Below are 10,888 nucleotides of genomic sequence, written 5' to 3'. Positions count from 1 at the left end.
TTTTTATTTTTGACCTTTATATTAGTTGATGTTTCAAACATTTTTATTACACTTGGCTGCATTGCAAATGAAGGCTTCCCTCAATGTATGCCATGTTTAAATAAAGGTTTATTTAGAAAATTATTATTCCAGTTCTTTTGAATCCTATTTTGTGGTCTGACAATGTTAATTTTGACATGGACTCCAGTTGTTTAAAATCATTCTTCACTGTTTTGTCCATTTTCAGTTGATTAAGGTTAATCACTTTGTTCATTTTGCAAACCATAGAGAACGCTCTTGATCTTGTCTGTTCTTCAGCTTTCAATGCCCTTGATGAGTTGGCACTAGCATAGTATATACTGTTTTGTTTTGTAGTTCTAACATGCAGAAGGTTACAGGAAATAGGTAGAATATACATTTTCATTAAGCTAAATCAGTTCATTCAGTTTTTGTTTATTATATTTCATTGCATACATGTATGTACTGAGATTTTTTACAGTAGAAGATATGTGTACAGCACTCAGCTCATGTTTTGTCTTTGACAAACTAGCCTCTGTCACACACTGCTCATTTTTCTTTGCTCATTAATTTCATCCGAAAGCTGCTCATTACTGGTTGGTGTCATGCCCTCCTTTGAACGCTGTAGTGAGTGCTTGCTAGATCACAGCTATGTATACTGCCAATCGATCTCTTGTTCTTTTTGATACATTTAATATTGGGGTTTGTGTCCTTGATAGTATTTAAAATGCACTGATAAAAGTTGTAAATGTTGTTTTAGCTGCCTATGACATGGCAGGCAGCATTTTGATTTTGTTGGATCTTACACAGACTTTTCATGCTGTCAACTATGATATTTTTCTGAATCATGCAAAGTCCATTTTAAGCATTCCATTCTTATTTCACTGACATAAAGCATCATGTCACCCTTAGATCTCACATATCATCTGATGCTCCAGTTATGTAAGGAGTTCCTCAAGATTCAGCACTGGGGCCCTTGTAATTTATTATTTAGATAATGCTGTTAGATGACATTGTCAGACAATATCTTCTCTCCTTCTTTTGTTATGCTGAAGACACAGGAGATTCTACTGGAGAAAGATGAAAGTGATTTTTTTTGTTTTATTTAGCAGCTGAAGGCTAATAACTCTATGAAGTTAAATGGAGAGAACAGAGAAGTCATTTGTATTGCTAATAACTTCTAATTAGCTACACATTCTGGGCTCTTTTTCGATGTTTGTTATTTGGTTTTTCTTGTATCCCAGACTCTTGTATCTCCATAGTCCGGGGATTTCTTTTTGAATCCACTTTGTTCTTTAAAGTCAAAATCAACGCTCTTGTTAAAAGTGTATTTTATAACTTGATAATTCTAAAGGATGCTGAATGGCAGACACATGCTTTTGCTTGGTTTAGCCTTGATAATTATAATGGACTAAGACTTTACAATATTGTTTGAGGTTACACATAGTAAATTGCCAGAGTTAAATTAATACTTTAAGCGTTTATAATGGACACTTCACATTGGTGTTGCCTGGGTTTTGATGATATCCCTCCCCTTTTGACTTTCTTTTTGGGCACAATCATAACTTCAATTGGGATATGTTTATTCAGACAGTTCAAATTCAGTTTTTTGTTCTTCTTTCTTTCCACTGACAAGGTGCATCTCCTTCTTTTCTAAAAGGCAAACATTATAACACATAGTCCTTTCACAAAATAAAGTCAAAACTTCAAACCTCCAGGCCACATCTGTTCTCTAGTGGACAGGGCCTGGGACCTTCCTGACCATGGACCTTCTTATGAGGCGCTTCCTTGGCTGATATTCAGTCTTCACCTGAAAAAATGGCAGCACATACCTTGAGGCATTCAGAGTTGTTTTCCTTGTGCTTCCATCTGGGATACTTCGTGAAGGTGAACAAAACTGTGGCAATTTGTTCAGGTAATTTGATTGATTTATCATTAAGAAGGCTGGCTTAACCTTTTTGGCTGATCTTCTTTAACATTACCAACCAAAAGGGGAAAAATCTCCACCAATAATATTTTTGCTTTTGTTTCTACACGAGTGGCTGTTGCACTTTGGAGTCTGTGTCCTTCTATTTCTTTTCCTTCAAAATGAAATGAACTGCCATTCAGTCATGGGATCTTATTTTCCCCTTCTCCTTTTTGATTTAAACCTGTTATTTAAAAACAAACATATTTATTTAAACCTGCATCTAAATAAGTTCAATATCTTTTTCTGTTTTCACTTTTTTATACTTTTTTTGCTTATATTTTATGATTTAGTATTATGTTTGTTAATTGAACCTTGGTCTTCTATAATATTTGTCTTTTTATTAAAATTGATAACTATTTTCCTTTTCCCTTATAAGTGGTTGATCAATGATGTCTTTTTTAAAAGTGATCTATAAAAATGGATTATTGTTACTGTACAATTTGTAATAAAAATATGTAAACTGGCAAACTAAGCTAGTCAAGGAATTGTTATAGCTTTACTTCTTATTGGAACACCATAGAGTTGGTATAAAACTGGACAACGTATTCTTCAATCAAAAAAAGAGGAAATAAATCAAATCAATTCTTTGTGTACATAGTACAGTGAAATTCTTACTTCCATGTCTCTTCAAACAGTTGAAAAATTACAATAAATATAAGTATAAATATACAATAAATTTTCACTATCTGCAGATTCTGTTCCTGTGGATTTGATTCCCATGAATTTGCTTATCTGCATCTATAAAACTGTAATCTATTTCGTGACACCTGCTGTCTGCTCCCGCCAATTTGCAGTCATTTGCAGTAGAAAATAAATTCTTAGGGGTAGTAACATATGAGATGGAGCAATAACAGGTCTGAGATGCCCTTTCTGGGGTTGCACACTCGCTACACTAAATGGATCATCATAGGTGTGGTTAAGCCACTGAACCATATTTGTGTCCTCTGTGCACATTGCCCATCACTTCTACCAATTGGATGGTTTAGGAAGGTTCTTGGATTGGCCCTGCCACGGTCACTTGATTGATCGAATTTGACTACAAAGGACAAAATACTGGCAAAAAACAAAGTTTCCACTAGTAAATAGCTCCCATATGATAAGGTGCAGTTTTTATCCACACATTCACCAAGTTGTAGGATATATGCCCACAAAACTGCAAAGGATGTTTCTGAGGTTCCAGTGCTAGGATCTCTACATCAGGAAGTGTTAATCAGAAATATTTAATTTAGTGCATTTACCACTATGGAAGCTGATAAGAAACACATTTTCTTATGTATAAGGTTAACCCAGCCACAGGGGATGCACAAACCAGTGTGTTTCTTCGTGCCGGTCCCAAGCCTGGATAAATGGGGAGGGTTACATCAGGAAGGGCATCAGGTGTAAAATTTTGCCAAATCAATATGCGGACAACAATACAAATTTCCATACCGGATCGGTCGAGCCCCGGGTTAACAACAACCGCCACCAGTACTGTTAGCCAACAGAGTGCTGGCGGAAATTGGGCTACTGTTGGCCGAAGAAGAAGAAGGAGAAGAAGAGGGGGGAGACGTGTCCGGAGGCAGGAGGAAAGGAGGAAGGCAAAGAGAATGGAACTGAGGGTAGGAACTTTGAATGTTGGCAGTATGACTGGTAAGGGGAGAGAGTTAGCAGATATGATGGAGAGAAGGAAGGTTGATATATTGTGCATGCAAGAGACTAAATGGAAGGGGAGTAAGGTCAGGTGGATTGGAGGTGGATTCAAATTGTTCTATCATGTCAAGAGTGTAATGATTATGAAGCTGGAAATTGGAGGTGTGATGATGAATGTTAGTGCATATGCCCTGCAAATTGAGTGTGCAATGGATGAAAAAGAAGATTTTTGGAGTGAGTTGGATGAAGTGATGAACAGAGTACCCAAGGGACAGAAAGTGGTGATTGGAGTGGATTTCAGTGGACATGTTGGTGAAGGGAACAAAGGAGACGAGGAGGTGATGTGTAGGTACGGTGTCAAGGAGAGGAATGAAGAAGGTCAAAGGACAGTGGATTTTGCCAAAAGGATGGACATGGCTGTGGTGAATACGTATTTTAAGAAGAGGGAGGAACATAGGGTTACATACAAGAGTGGAGGAAGATGCACACAGGTAGATTACATCGTATGCAGAAGAGTGAATCTGAAGGAGATTGAAGACTGCAAAGTGGTGTCAGGGGAAAGTGTAGTTAAGCAGCGTAGGATGGTGGTCTGTAGGATGACACTGGAGATCAAGAAGAGGAAGAGAGTGAGGGCAGAGCCAAGGATCAAATGGTGGAAGTTGAAAAAAGGAAGACTGCAAGGTTGACACTGCTGTATGGCAATTGTGATTCTTCTGATTGAAACATTTTAACTTCTAAATAAGGTAAAAAGTCAATCACACACTGTGGTTCTGTATATGTTTTAGATAAAACACAATACTTATTACATGCTTATTTTAAGGGCACAGTGTTTTGATGGCTTGCCAAAATACACTTTAACAATAATTGACTTTTATTAAGAAAAAACAAACAATGGTTGCAAAATTTGACATATACTTGGCATGTGGCACTTAAAGTAATTGCACAAACAATTGCTGCCATTTGCATTTCATATTATTATAAATACAGTAGATAGGTCAGACTACTTTACATTAGATCCAGCAGTTGTTGATGTCTATGATTGCATGGGGATTATTTGTCTAATGTCAACTCAATATGTGAAAGTATGGGGCTTCTCATAATATCCTACTGTCTTCCTTTACATTTTGTGAAAGAATTAAAGAGACCTGCTTTTAAAAAAATACATTCCTTGAAATAAAATCTGAGCAGCAAGAGAACTGCCTTCTGTGTATGAAGTTTTCATCTTGTGTTCAGTTGATACTATGGCACCAGACTTGCGCAGCGCAGAAACTGCATTTAAACGGCAGTTGTTTATGTATTCTTTTAAACTGGGTTTTCCTTATTTTTATTATGGTTTTCTGTTCACGTTGTTAATGGTTTTAAAATTGCCCATTATGTATTCTTTAATTAATTTAATGTTATTCTTTCTTTGCCTTATTGATTTAAATAATATGTTAACTGTTAAGTTGGGCAAGAGTGGGTAATTGATGTTGCTAGTAGGCTTTTTCTTGCAGTACTTGGCAGCTATAAAAAACACTTGCTGCCATTGTATGATCCTCTGGCATTTGCTTTGGTTTGTGTTCTTCTTTTCCCCTTTGATTTTTGGCTAGGCTTATTGTTATTTTTAAAATTGTGGCTCTATCTATTAAAGATTTAGATTTTGGACTTTGTTTCTTGAAATATTGAATAAATAGTCTTTGCTTTCTTTTTTACATTTTTGAAACGTATTTTGTGTGTTTATAGTTGAATTATTTTTGTATATTTTGTATTTTTATCCTGCTGATAGATTTTTGAGCCAAATTGAAAGAAGCACTCTAGAGGAACCCTCAAATTAATTTTTGATAATTAATCGAGAATTGTGCCAGTTACCGTAATTCTGCAATAATTTATGAATCCTTCTCATCAAATGTTATCGTAATAACCTATTTTATAATCAGAAAGATCAGCATCAGAGCAGTAAATAATTACTGAAATGTTAATAGAATAGTTTGGGTAACTTGGGTCCTAGGGCACAAGGCCTATTGATGCTCATGAATTTTTGAATTTTCTCTTCCTCTTTTAATTTATAGTCATAAATTCAATAATTCATTGTTTATCTGAGGCCAGAATTTTTTGATAGTTTTCTCTCTCTCCATATGTAACAATTTCTTACACCAGTCGATAGTTGTTGTAAATAATCATAAATGCATAGCTTGCAGAAATTGCATGTAGGCCACAAAATCCAGAAAAAAGCCAGACTAGAACCTTACCAGAAAGCCCTAAAATAGGCCTTGCCCTAGACACCCACACCCCAAACTCAAGAGACAGGCATCTAGTACTGCACTGGCCCACACTGGGGCACTGGCTGTGAAAATGTAACAGAAGTTTTAGTTGTTCTAAAGTTGCAAAAATGATCTTAAAGGGAGATCATGACCATTAATCTCTGGCTTGAAAAATACCAAAACAAAGCAAACTATCTTTATAAATGAATTTAATTATAAAAAACAAAAAGGAAGAAACATGACAAAAAGAGAAAAATCAGCAAAAAAAAAAAGGCAAACCAAAACAAAAACATCAGGGGCCTCATGCATAACGCCATGCGTAAAATTCACACTAAGACATGGAGTACAGACAAAAGCGCAAATGTGCTGTCACTCCCCAACTTCTCCCAGAATTACGCCTCTTTGACTGTGAAAAGGCAATGGCAAAAACACGGGGGAAAATAGAAGAATTTCAGTGAATACCAAGTGGAGGCAAGGAAAAATGTACTATTTGTTGGTTTAAACAGTGGTATAAACAACAAAAGGAAGCTGATCGAGTGACATAGAGTGTCAGAGAAACTCGAAAGTTCAAGTTCAAAGTCGCACAGTGCCCAAAATAAAAAAGAAGTCAGATATCAAAGTCACTGTGAAAAGGCGAGTCGTAGCCCACCGTCTGAGGGTACAGAGAAAAGAAAGAAAAATAGGGACACAGTGAGAAAAAAACTTGAAATGTTAACTTTAATATCGAAATTTCCACTTTAATCACATAGTTTATTTTGTCATTAAAGTAGAACATCATAAACTTCATCTTAAAATTGTTTAATTTACTAGTTTCTCAAATACCATTGTAACTAAAGTAGCATGTTGAATGCTTTGTATTATATGTGTTCCTCTATGTGCTCAATGTGTGTGAATCACTACGTGCTTTTTAAATGGGCTTTCTCTTCCTCAGACAGGACACAGAATTCATTACATTCGTGATATTACAGCTCTCTGAATAATTAACATACTGAGATGTATACTTGATATCATTTTCATGATGATAGGAGTTGAAGCATGTTATTAAACATGGGAACACTGTGGTGCAGTGATAGTGACGAGCTGGCTCCCCGTCCAGAGATTGTTCCTGCCTCACGCAAGATGCTTGCTGCGCGACCTTCTATGAAATAATTTATTGCAGCAGTACTGTCTCTCTCAAACGTACTAACCCCAATTCCTGTCCTTCCTTTCCTTTCTCCAAGAACTCAATCGCCACACAATCAGCTCTGTAATTGATGTTAAGCCAGCTGTAAGCTTAGAACGTCGATTCTTCAAAACTTTTTTTATAAACATTGAAATATCTTCATAGTACATGTTTAATTATTCTGTCCATCTATCCTTCCAGTGTCGCGCCAGCCCCAGCAAGAATACAGCGCAAAGCAGGAACAATCCCTGAATGCTGCGACACTGTGTCCTCACATGTTTAATTATTAACAATATAAATTATTTAAATGATGTTAACATTTTATCTGTATAATGTAATACAAATATTTTGCTGCATTTCATCTTAAAAATAATATCGTCATTATATGTAAATACATGCTTTCTAAATTGGCTCAGGTTGTGCAATATTATAACTGTATTGCAAGTTTACAGTGAGGTGATTGTACTTATACTGTAAGTACAAACAGTTCTACACGGAGCACCTGATGGACTGATTTGAGTGCGTTTATAGTTCTTGGGATGAAACTGTTTCTGAACCGTGAGGTCTGTACAGGAAAGGCTCTGAAGCATTTGTCACATGAGAGCAGTTCAATGGAATGTGTGCAGGGCTGAGGCAGTGTGTGCTAGATGCTGTTTATCAATAATTCTCTTTCCGATCAGTTGCTGTAGAGCTGTGATTCTACAAACAGATACAGTGATATAAATACTTCGAGTGGTGCAGTGAGAGTAACAATGCTAAAGCAACTATGGTATTTGGAATAGTTTGGTCATTCCATGGACCATTATATTGTTACAGGTTAATTACAATCAGATGCCTTAAACTAATAAAAAATAAGTGGTTAATTTCAGTGTATATGATAAAGCCACGTCAGGGATGTGGATCTAAAAAAGAAAGGGAAACCACACTGGAACAAAAGCACTGTTTTGACGTTGGGTGCCGCCAGTCTGCAAAACCAAGCGGGGAACTTGCATACGCCATGGATTTAACTGGCGTGAAAATGTGCGTGGCTTTATACCAAGTTTAGTTTTTATACATCGCGATATGAGCATGGAAATGGGCATATGCAACATTTTTGTGTGTACGCATCTTTTATACATGAGGCTCCAGGTCTGTAATCCACTGAAACTAAAAAGCAAATACAAATTCACAATAAACAAGAAAATCGGAACAGTACCGACAATGATGAACACTTCATAACTCGCAATGACACTCTGCTGGAGGTATCTCCTCAACTTCAACATAAAGACTGAGGGTGGACCCACAGAGTGACGTCATGGTGGATCCATCTTTGCACTGTCTTCATTGATATTGGTAAACTCTTTTTCTTTTCAATGCTTATTTACTTTAATTGTAAAATAGCTAACTTAACACATTTCTTTGTGAGTAAAACCTAACATAGAAAAAAGGGTACATTTGAACATGGAGCTCTAGTAATCATGTTTATATTTTTCGGGGTGACAATTAAGGACCTTTTCCAATAAATTGTAAAGTGTGTGCAAAAAACCAAAAGCTCCAAAGTCAAAATTGTTTACTTGTGTTCTACACTGTCTTAGCACTATATGTTGTTGTAGCCCTAAGATACCAACATTATACATTATACATAGTATTGATATTTCTTAGAAGACCTCTTGTTTCCTTCCTGTTTAAACTTTTCTCCAAATGTATTTGTCTTCATTTATTTTGAAAATTAAGAAGGATCACAAGTATATGCATGGATGAATATTTTAGCACACTGACACTTTATACATTAGTTGCGTGGCTCCCAGTCAAGTCCACTCTCAATTAGACTTTGCTTTAGTGAGCTAAGCAGTCCAGGATCGGAAAAATATAGAGATAGTCAATATAAATGTAGCCAAAGTAAGTACAGGTTTGTTATACATACTCACACAGTCCATAAAATGTGATAGGACAGCTTATACTCATGAAATCAGTTAATTTGAACTATTAGATATTACACAGAACTCCTAGCATTGTCTAGATTGAAATAACTACATTTGAAATTAGCCATAAAGGTGCATTTCAATATGTAGCATTGTCAATGGAAGTTGTCTTGAGATTACCCAGAAGTAGAACCGACATCTTTCAAAAAAATGTAATTCAAATGATGGACCAAATGCAGAGTAAAATTAGTTTACAATTTATATTTGTATAACTGTGACACTGTTTTAACTGTGCCTTTGCAAGAACATACAAAATTATTTCTAAAAAGTGTCAGGTCATCTCATGTCCATTGAGGTGTGCCATCTTTGGTCAATTATTGTTGTCCTCACCCACATCTTTCTGTGCCTCTACCTCTGTTCACAGTTATCACCCTCAATTTAGCATTCACGTAACTGAGCAGGTCAGGAGAAGTCTACAAAGAATTAAATGAAAGGCCCACATGCAGTATAGTCACTTTCATTAGAAAACTGTGCAACATGCTGGAATGTGTGGTAACATGTTCATTTAGCTGTGATTTTCTCCCTTATTATGGGAAGGCTATTTTAATTACTACCTTGGGATTAAAGTTCTCTCATTGCAAAACCAATCCTTTCTCACTTAATTGGTGGCCAAGACTAAGAATTACAGCTTACATAATAAATTAGGTTTTCCTTCTGCCTTGAAATCCAATTGGCATGTTGCTGTGATCAGAAGGGTTATGTGCCAGGGAAAAGATGAACAAATGGCATCAAACTGAAAAAGAAGGAAAAAAATGTGGGTTGAATCAAATAGTTTTATTTATTATTTTCATTGTATACAACAGTTCTCCAAAAGTCCTATGTTTGTTCAAATTTAGGATGACTTATACAACCAAGGTCTCAAGGATTTCATTAAATATGGATGTTGGTGGTGAAAATGAATATAAAGAGCTGTTGGAACAGATATGTTTAGCAGTATTTAGTTGAATTTGTGTCATCTCTTTTATGGATAATGGGTGGGCAGGTGTTAAGTACTGTAAGTTTAACAAATATTCTCTGATTTACTGTTCATTTCACCACTAGTCTTATGGCAGCATCTGGTTGTCCAAGCTTAATCCAACTCTGGATGATTTTCCAGTCAGTTACAAAGACCTCATTTGTGTCTCATGCATAGTGACACATTTCATTCCATACCTTGCCTTTCCTTATGTACTCACCTTGTCTCTTTGCCTGATATTCCCTTTGCTTGAGAAGTTTCCAGGTGTTGAACAATATGCTTCAGGGACATCCTGCCTTAAATCAAAGATTACATACCAAAACCTTATCAGTGTGAGGTAGAATCCATCCATCCACTATCCAATCCGCTATATCCTAAGTACAGGGTCACGGGGGAATATTTGATATATTTTACAGCAAAATGGTTATCTTTAACTAGTGACTCATTTGTTACTGACTCTGGTTCCTTATAACTCTGTAATGGAAAAAGCAAATTCAGAAAATTGATGGATGGTTGGAAGCTGATTTTTAACTTCAGGTTCTACATTAGATAAGCATCCATGCCCATTCTATGGTTATGATGAAAACTAAAATGTTACCATTATTAAATGTAGCTGGTAAAGAAGAGACTAATTAATGGGTTAACACTGCTGTCTCACACCTCCATAGATTTGAAACTGATTCCTGGTCTTGCTATTGTCTGTGTGGCACTCTTCAGGTTCCCCAAGCATTCACAAACATACCAAACACATGAGAATAGTAGTGGGTTATTGTACCGTGTTAGCCATTATGGATGCAATGAGATGTCAGGCAATATGTTAGTCAATAAAGGGTGTCATTTTGCATGATTCCTCATTTAAACAAATCTCTCTATTATAATAAAAAAATCTTGGAGAGAGAGACGAGACGTGACTTTCTCAGAAAGACACTTTCAAGTCCCGTGAGACAAGACTTTGTGCCAAGAGATTTAAACACG

General features: G+C 36.1%; 1 protein-coding gene across 4 annotated transcripts in view; it reads right to left on the bottom strand.

The window, feature by feature from the left end:
- Window positions 1-2,017: 2,017 nt before the first annotated feature.
- The window catches only part of LOC114650156 (protocadherin-20), a 50,081-nt gene continuing 41,210 nt past the window's right edge, over window positions 2,018-10,888 (bottom strand). For 2 of the 4 annotated variants that reach the window (XR_003715961.2, XR_007934879.1), the window contains one exon: window positions 9,131-9,691. The gene's annotated coding sequence lies outside the window, so the exon portion shown is untranslated. Of the gene's footprint in view, window positions 2,148-9,130; window positions 9,692-10,133; window positions 10,210-10,888 lie in introns of those variants that run through there. The other 2 variants (XR_007934878.1, XR_007934877.1) reach the window with 2 other exon arrangements.

This window comes from Erpetoichthys calabaricus, chromosome 4 (genome assembly GCF_900747795.2).
Source record: "Erpetoichthys calabaricus chromosome 4, fErpCal1.3, whole genome shotgun sequence".
Taxonomy (NCBI): Eukaryota; Metazoa; Chordata; class Cladistia; order Polypteriformes; family Polypteridae; genus Erpetoichthys; species Erpetoichthys calabaricus.
The sequence above is the reverse complement of the archived record's forward strand: the minus strand, read 5'-3'. Positions and strand labels throughout refer to the sequence as shown.